A 10,297-nucleotide genomic window follows, 5' to 3' on the forward strand; every position below is an offset into this window, starting at 1 on the left:
CACACACACACACACACACACACACACACACACACACACACAGAAACAGCCACGCCTTCCCCAGGAGCAGGATCATGTGTGTTACTATAGAGAAGTCGAAACACATACTGTATCCATGGTTACCAGTCATAACAACCCTCCAAAATGACCTAAGGACCCATCTTCTATACGGAACTGAGTAGCATCAACAACATCTCTGGAAGTGTTACTATAGCAATAGGAAGTTCATCAGTGTTGGTAAGGATGCAGATGTTGTGAAAGCGGAACTCCCTGATCGCTAAGCAACCACTGCCCGGAATCAACAATGACATCGTTCACAAGACAGATTGGAGCACAGGACTTCAGAAGAATAAGAACAAAGACGGGTGATTCGGATTCGGCAAGAGACATTGAGTAGAACAGGGGTTGGCAACTGGCGGCCCGCGGGCCATAACTGACCCAAGACATAATATCTGGCCCGCCAGATTATTCTGAAGTTATATTATTTGTATTTATTTTTTAAGTATCGAATATCTATATCTGTTACCAAATGTAAAGGGCCGGATACAGTGAACTTTATTTTCTTCCACAACTGTTTTTGAATTTAAATGTATCGAATCCTGCTACTACTCCCGGAAGGTTAGAGACACACTCGTCACGGTCACGCGTAAGCTGCGAGGGGCTGAGCAGGAGTTATTGGAAACTATGCATATTAAATGAACGGAACCCCGCTCTATAGGCCATATACACCATGGCGACCCAACATTACGGATTTTTGTGTGATAATGCACGCAGAGAAAGGCAGGAGAATGTGGTTTTATTTCTAACATTATTCTATCAACACAGACATTTACATTGACCGTCTGGCGTTATAGTCGATTTGCCCCGGCTGTACTGTGGAGTGGGTAAGACTGTTTTATTAGCAGGCTCGTATTGCCCGTTGCCGTGCGCTAGCCTAGCACGAGCAAACTGCAAGTAGAAGGACTGAATGAAATGTATTGAAAACTGTCTCCAATGATAAAGAACACCAAGGCTAACTAGGGAATCATGCCCTATGTCCAAAATTCCGAACTACCCCTTTAACCCGAGGACAGAGACGGACTGTAGATAGAGGACACAGATGGGTTTGCCTCCTCTGGGTTCTTGCCTCTGGTTTTGGGGACGTACAGCTTTAGGTCATTTAGAGGGCTCAGGGTTGGAGAGTTGTATAATATGGGGTTTTGGTGAAGCCCTTTGAGTACGGGACTGAGATTAGTTGAGCCTTCAGGTCCTGAATGTTCTAGAAGTAGAACTATGATTTATTCATTAGCAGTTGTTTTATCCACTGTGACTTACTGTGAATCCAGAGACATGTGATAAGCATTTATGACTTAGAGGGTGTTTTGTTCTTTGGCGGCCTACAGGTTCCCCAGACATTGGGAATCTAACCCAGTACCTTTGGGCTGGGTGGCGAACACCCTGAATATTACACACTTACAAATATCAGCCGGTGGAATGTGGATATTTCCTTAATTCATTTAGATTGTACTCTGTGTGTGTGCACACAGACAGAAAAAAACATGCAAACACGAACACACACACAACACATTGACAGACAGAAACACATGACACACATACACACAGGAAGTGAGGTGTGTCTTCGGGAACACTGACAGAACCGGTGGGATCCCCTCCCCCTACTGCTGCCTAGCAACCGCCATCGCTTAGCAACTGATCTTCATATCTAAAGCCTCTTACTTTCTGTTAGTTTGCTGCGCCCACATGCATACACACACAAATACACTTGCACACACATAAACAGACACACACCCACACTGCTTAACCTAGATATTTATAGAAAACATAACTTGAGTAGTACACGCACAAATACGTCCAATCAACTGGAGATCATTTCAATCTAAATATAGGGCTTAATACTATTCACGGATAATCTATACACACCCTTAAGAACATGCATGCACACACACACACAATGCAATACCGATTCATATTTTATTACAATTACAACAATTACATTCAATTCCACAGTAATGTGACAATCTGAGACTATAATGGACAATCAATTGATGAATATATTGAAATGGCCTGCATTCATGTTGGTATGTGTGTGTAAGGAAATGCTTTAGCATCTCTCTCTCTTGCTCTCACACTCTCTCTCTATCTCTATCGCTCTCAAAGAAAAGAGAAAATCAAAAAAATACTTTATTGAACTTAAATTCATTCCGAATGTTCAATGTAGATTTATTTACTTTCCTCATGTAACATCAGCAACGACTCATCTAAATGCATTGCAATGCAATTGTATGCTCAATCTGTAGATTTTGTTGACATCATCCAATGTTTTGTTTGTAACTTTTAAATCATCATGCTTGATTTTGGATGTAGTTTTAGACATGTTTATAGGTCCTTTACATTTTAAATAATGGATAGTTTGGACATTGACTGGAGTTACCACTGGTTCTTTGGTCAGTATAGGGGACATTTTTGTACCAAACCTGACATGGGAGTCATATACTGCGGATATTTTTTCTACCAAGTAGATGTAGATCATAGCCTACACATAGTGAATCCTTAAAGTATTAAAAGCTGAAAATGGAAATGTCTATGTAACAAAACTGTATCTTCTGAAGGCAAACCACCTTGGTAAAACCAGCCCAGTTTTCGATACCTCGGAAAAAATAACAATAGTTCATATTAACAATAACAATTGTTCATATATGTTATATGTATGTTAAGTTAAATTATGATTATGTCTCTATCTGTGTTGGTCTATGATCATAGTTCCAACTCTGCGTTGTTGATATATTTAATATAAAGAACAACATCTCTTTTCATAATTTCTAACTGCACGCATACGTAGATGACTCAATGCTATAGGATGAACAGGATCTCTGTGCTGGAGAGCCTCGAGAGTCGTAGAGTCTTTTGTCTGCAGATCCTGCAGAGATATGCTAGCTATTTGAATACCCCAGGAGCTTGAAATCAGATGTAAGCACCGGACTCTGAAAGATGCCGTTGTTCTGCTTTTTACAACAAATAAGAGTTCTGTTTGCTAAACCACTCTATAATGTCACACACTCAGAAACACACAGAATGCAGTCTACATACACAAACAGACACACTCACTCAGAAAGTGAAACAGCCACACACATACTCATATGCTGCCATATTTTCTCCCTTACTCATTCTCCCTCTCTCTTTCAGGAACACAACCTACCGTAGTACACGCACACTATTTTCTTGTTGCACTCGAGACTACAGATAAGATGGACGGCGTATAACTGGAATTAAATATTAGATTGAGATGCATACAATCTGAAATCCAAATCCTAAATTAATTGGCATATTAATGAATGAATAACACAGAACAGAGGACACTGAACTACAAGACTAGTGAACAGCCTTAAACAATCGGCTATTGATTTTAATAAATGTTAATAAATGCTAATTACTGTCTTAACTTACAGCCAAGTGGAAAAGTTAGCGTTGACTTGAAACAAAATACATTTTTTTACAGTTGCAGCAATACAAGCTACATGCTACCAAATGACTAATACATCCATAGACTCTAGATTCAAGACTAGCTCAAAGTGTTAGTTAAAATAGCTAGTGTAGTGTAAACTCCAAGACAAAGGGGCAGGGAACAGGATAGTGTAGTAGTGGCTAGGGTGGACTGACTCCCAGCCAAAAGGTTTGGGTTTGATTCCCAATATGGGCTTCCTAACATTAAGTGTCCTTGAGTAGGGGGTCCTTTACCCCAACCTGCTCCTTAATGACACGTATCTCAAGTCACTGTATGTCGCTTTGGATAAAAGCATCTGCTGATTGTCATTTTGTATAATAAAATAGTAAATATTACATTCATTATTAGGGGCTACCCAGGACCTGAAGGACCCTCCCCCATTAACGGCCAATAGCTGGTCTTTGTTTAGATCCTTTCTAAGGTAGAACAGGAAATGGGGGCGTGCCAGGTAGAACAGGAAATGGGGGAGGAGAAAGGTAGAACAGGAAATGGGGGTGGGGCCAGGTAGAAAAGGTTATGATTGGGGGTCAAGGAACAGGATATTGGTGCAGGAAAAACATGAGTATTGATCAGCCAGGATGTGGTTGGGTACTTAGAGCACTGATCAATATTGTAATCATGTTCTTTCAGCTCAAACTCCATGTCTGAGAGGATGTGGAGAGGCCAAGGAATAGATGTGTCATGTTGCCAGGGACGACAATGGAACCCTCTAGAAACAGTCAGCAGACGACTCACAGATCTTCGGAGGAAATACATTCATGTGTTGATTGAAAGTTAAGATGAAGAGCGAATCCGTAAACAAGTCAATATCCTAATGTACTCAACTAATTTACAATGTTAACTATTATTTCGAATATAACATTATAAAGCAATTTAGAGAAGCAAATTCGAGATTAAATGTTGCAATTGACTTGAGGTAGAGCGAAAGATGTGTTTCCCATTCGGTCTTAGAAGATCAAGAAGGTCTGAGTTTTCAACGTGCACTTTGCGTGCACATGTCATCAGACCCCGTTCTGCTTAATGCAATATCCTGCTACTGTTACGACACACACACCATGACACACACTCTCACACACACACACACAAACACACACTAACACACACACACACACACACACACACACACACTCATCCAAGCTCTCACTCACACACACACCGGCAGCTAATATCATAAGTATGGATGAGAGAGAGAGAGGGGAGAGAGCAAGCGGGAAAGAGAGCGGGGGAGATAGAGAGACGGATAGTTGGGGGAGGGAGGTAAGATAGAAAAAATGTGAATGAGAGAGTGGGACTTTTATTAATGAGAGGATGAGAAATGTACAATAAACAGGTGAAAAGTCTGTGTGTGTGTGTGTGTGTGTGTGTGTGTGTGTGTGTGTGTGTGTGTGTGCGTGTGTGTATGTGTGTGTGTCTGTGTGTGTGTGTGTGTGTGCGTGTATGTGTTTGTGAGTGTGTGTGTGTCTTTATGTGTGTGTGTGTGTGTGTGTGTGTGTATGTGTCTGTGTTTGTGAGTGTGTGTGTGTCTTTATGTGTGTGTGTGTGTGTGTGTGTGTGTGTGTGTGTGTGTGTTTGTGTGTGTGTGTGTGTGTGTGTGTGTGTGTGTGTGTGTGTGTGTGTGAGTGATAGGAAGGAGAGCAGCGAGTCCAGATGGCAGAACAAAGCCACAGGTTAGCTTTTCATTAGCATGTTAGCGCCAATTGCTGCTCAGATGTGTGCTATACAAACACACTGGGCTGTGGACCTACATATACAACCCCACATGAACATCTTTATAATATATATATATATATATATATATATATAAATATATATTTATATTGCATCCCTAATACTGTCCGTTTTGGGTTCCAGGTAACATCAATCAACCATTCTGGCAACACCCCCTAAACGTGGTCCTTGTGAATCGGAGTAGCGTGTGTGAGAGCGAGAACGCCTAAATAGCAACGTAGCCTCAGCCCTGCATTTATGAGCTAGGGAGCCCTAGGAGCCGAAGAGAGATGACCTAGGAGATCACATGGTGACGGTGGGCGGGGCCTCAGACACAGGAGAGCTGAGCTGGAGGCCGAGTCGGTACCGGAGGGGACCGAGGGAACCAGGGCCTGATCTGGAACGCCTTAGATGAACATCTTAGATGTATTTTGAGTCATTTAACGTTAGCCTCAATATACTGCACAAGGTAGCCATGTGCCACACACACACACACACACACACACACACACACACACACACACACACACACACACACACACACACACACACACACACACACACACACACACACACACACACACACACACACACACACAATCACTAACACACACACACACACAAAACATAAACACAAAGCCATAGACCTCCCACCCGAGCAAACAGGCTTCCTCACACGTGTGTATACTCCTATATTTATACACTTGCTAGGCCGACACACGCGCACACACACACACACACACACACACACACACACACACACACACACACACACACACACACACACACACACACACACACACACACACACACACACACACACACACACACACACACACACACACACACACACACACAGACATACAGTGTGTTTGCAGGTGTATGGGTTTAATTTGCAAAGTAATACACTAACATTAAACACAATAAACTAAACTAGTTCATGATTACACACATACTTATGAGGGGAATGGTCATGCACACACACACGCGCACACACACACACACACACACACACACACACACACACACACACACACACACACACACACACACACACACACACACACACACACACACTCACACACACACATGCACACTCACAGATGTAACACTTACTTCCTGGCTGCTCAGACAGCAGGAAGCCCAGAGCATTAGTCACCAAGGTGTTATCAAGAGCTTCTTAATAGAGTCCTTCATCATCTCTCTCTCCATCCTCCTCATTCTCTCCTTCTGCCCACTCTCTCTCTCTCCCTCCCTCTTTATTCCCTCCTTCTTTCTCTCCTCATCCCATCCTCCTCAGGGCCCTTTTCTTCTTTAATAAGATAAATAAAACGTTTTAAGTGAGTCAGTTTGTCTATGAAGTCATTCTGTAACACTTTTAATACTACTATACCAAGTTGTAATTATGTCTCATTCATCTCAGGGTATTCAGTCAAGTGTTCCCTGTCTTTTACTTGTATGTATCATGTCCATGCACAAAAGGTGCAATACCACTATATATTTTATCACAATTACAACAATGGCATTCAATTACACAGTAATGTGAGCTCAACAAACTGAGACTATAATGGACAATAAATAGATGAATATATTGAGGCTAAAATAATCACCCCTGGACAATTCATTCACATACACATGCCACCCAACATACACATGCACGCATAAACACACACATTTATGAGGGGCTGCCTGGGACGGAACTCATACTTGGTCTTACACACACTATTATAATCTCGCATAAACACCACTATACTCATATTCACACACTATTATACTCCTTTTACATGTATGAATGAGAGTGTGTAGTCGTGTATGTGAGAGAGTATAGTAGTGTTTTTGAGAGAGTATAGTAGTGTATGTGAGAGAGTATAGTTGTTTATGCAAAAGAATATAGTAGTGTGTGTGAGAGAGAATAGTATTGTGTGTGAGAGAGTTTGACTGAAACGGAAGTGCGTTTGATTCCTCAGTTCTTGATTTGCTGACAGAAGAGGCGGTAGCATCTGGCGCTCAAAATACTGTGCTCTCATTTCACAATTGAATCTCCAGCGATGATGTTATGCTTCCTCTTGTGAACGCCAATTCATTCTCAACCATGGCCGGTCTCTACGTGTTGTGGAAGTACCAGAGACGTCAGAAAAAACGACGCAGTGGTTTAGGATACATAATATCACCCGTTCTATAAAATATTCTAATCTAGAAACATCCGGGAACTCCGGCGTGAGTCCAGGAGTTCTATATCTAAATAATATAAGATGATATAATATATAGTTATCTTGATAATATAATATTGTAGCGTCAGAGGGTTTTGGAGATTTAGGTTTTAGCTTATCATCTCCTCAAACCTCAGACCCCCCTACACTACAGACAACACGCAGGAGCGGTGCAACAGCTTCATCTCCTTCTTCAAATCGAAAGTAGACAACATCCGCTCCTTTCTCTCCAGCCCCCCCTCCCCTCCGCCCTCCCCTCTCTCTAGCCCCCCTGCCTACCCGCCCTCTCCTCTCTAGCCCCCCTGCTCTCTCTTCTCCCCCGCCCCCTGCCCCTCTGCCCCTCCTGCATCTCCAGTCACATCCGCCAACCCTCAGTCCGGGACTACTCTGTTCCTCTGCTGTTTCACAGACATCCCTCAGCATGAGGTTGAAGACATCCTAAGGAAGATGAAGCCCACCACCTGTGACCTGGATCCATTTCCCTCAACCCTGATAAAAAGTCACTCCTCTGCAATTAGTCCCATGATCACCAAAATCATCAATCAGTCTCTCTGGTCCGACTATATCCCCACGTCTCTGAAAACTGCTGTCATCAAGCCATTACTCAAAAAGCCCAGCCTTGACCCCGAAGAACCTGCCAACTACCGCCCCATCTCCAACCTCCCTTTCCTATCAAAGGTGTTGGAAAAGGTAGTTTCTGCCCAACTCCACAACCAAGTTCCAGTCTGGTTTCCGCTCTGGCCACAGTACGGAAACTGCCCTGGTCAGGGTCACCAATGACCTGCTGATGACTGCTGATGCTGGCTCTCCATCACCTCTCATCCTTCTTGACCTCACCGCAGCATTTGACACCGTCGACCACCACATCCTTCTACAACGCCTTCACTACTCCATCGGTCTCTCTGACACTACCCTGGCATGGTTCACATCATATTTCTCGGACAGAATAGAGTATGTATCACTGGGTGATGCTAAATCGTACACGCACTCTGTCACTTGTGGTGTCCCACAAGAATCAGTCCTTGGCCCCATTCTCTTCACGCTATACATGCTCCCCCTTGGTTGTGCAATCAGCCGGCATGGAATATCTTTCCACTGCTACGCTGATACGATACGATACGATATAACTTTATTAATCCCCCGTAGGAGAAATTTGTTTGTTGCAGCAGCAGTGGAAGGACACAGGACAAAATAACAATGTAATAAATACAATAAATAAATAAATAAATAAATAAATACAAAGTGCTAATGCATAAGGAGACGCTTATAGTTAATAGGGACAAAAACAAGACAAACAGAAACAACATCAAGATGGGTGATGCATATACACATATATACGCATACCTAAACAAACACACACATGCATATGCAAACACATAGACATACACAAACACAATCATCATCGGGCACTGTTGTACAGCCTAATGGCTACCGGCACAAAGGAGCACCTGAAGCGCTCCGTCTTGCACCTGGGGAACATGAACCTGTGGCTGAAGGTGCTCCCCATCTGCCACAGCTCAGCATGGAGGGGATGGGAGGGGTTGCCCATGATGGACTTGAATTTGTCCCTCATCCTCCTCTCCACCACCACCTCCAGACTGTCCAGCTCAAGTCCCACAACAGAGCTGGCTTTCCTAACCAGCTTGTTGAGTCTGTTTGACTCCCCAGCCTTGATGCCTCCTCCCCAGCACGCCCCAGCAAAGAACAGCGTGCTGGCTACCACAGACAGATAAAATGTCCTTAGCAGCCTGCCACACACGTCAAACGACCTGAGCCTCCTGAGGAAGAAGAGTCTGCTCTGACTCTTCCGGTAGAGGGCCTCTGTGTTGTCAGACCAGTCCAGTTTATTGTTGATGTGTACTCCAAGGAACTTATACGAATCCACCGATGACACCCAGCTCTACATAAAAACAAACCCAAACCCCTCTGCAGCACTATCCACACTTTCCACCTGCCTGGAGGAGATAAAGGTGTGGATGGGGGCTAACTTCCAGCAGCTCAATGGCTCAAAAACGGAAGCCATTCTTGTTGGCACTCCACACCAGACCCGGTCATCCACTATCACCAACATCAGCTTCTCCAGCAACGACTTCCACCTCACATCCTTAGTCACTAACCTCGTTGTCAGAATAGAACCTCTGACCTTTGTGGCCCACATTCAACATCTTTGCAAAACCTCCTTCTTCCTCCTCAGGAACATTGCAAAACTCCACCCCATACTCACTCTCCCCGATTCCGAAAAACTTGGCCACGCCATCGCCTCCTCCAGGCTGGACTACTGTAATGCACTCCTCATCAGGATCCCCAGCAAGAACATCCAGCGGCTGCAGTACATCCAGAATTGTGCTGCCAGGATCCTGATGGAGGTGCAGAAGTACCACCACATCACACCCATCCTCAAATCCCTCAACTGGCTTCCTGTCCAGTACAGGATCAAATTCAAGATCTCCCTTCTGTCCCACCAGTGCCTCCATGGCACTGCCCCCCTATACCTCAAAGACCTCATCACTCCCCATTCATCCTCACGCCATCTCCGCTCTGGACAGGCCAACCTCCTCCAGCTTCCGAGGACAAGGCTCCGAATTATGGGCACCAAGTCAGTGGAATGCTCTCCCTGACCATCTAAGGGCCCCACAGACTGTGGATTCTTTTAAAAAAGGCCTAAAAACACATCTTTTTAGAAAAGCCTTTGGCTAAACTGCTATTTTAAATTATTATTTTTTTCTCTGTTATTTTTCTTTTTAATCTAGTTAGTCTTTCATGTTGTATTTCGTTTAATGTGCATCGTAGCACTTTGAGGTCATTAAGTTGATGTAAAGTGCGTTATAATTAAAATGTATTATTATTATTAGCGGGGGAGCTCCCGTGGGGATTCAGT

Source organism: Gadus macrocephalus, chromosome 19 (genome assembly GCF_031168955.1).
Source record: "Gadus macrocephalus chromosome 19, ASM3116895v1".
Classification (NCBI taxonomy): Eukaryota; Metazoa; Chordata; class Actinopteri; order Gadiformes; family Gadidae; genus Gadus; species Gadus macrocephalus.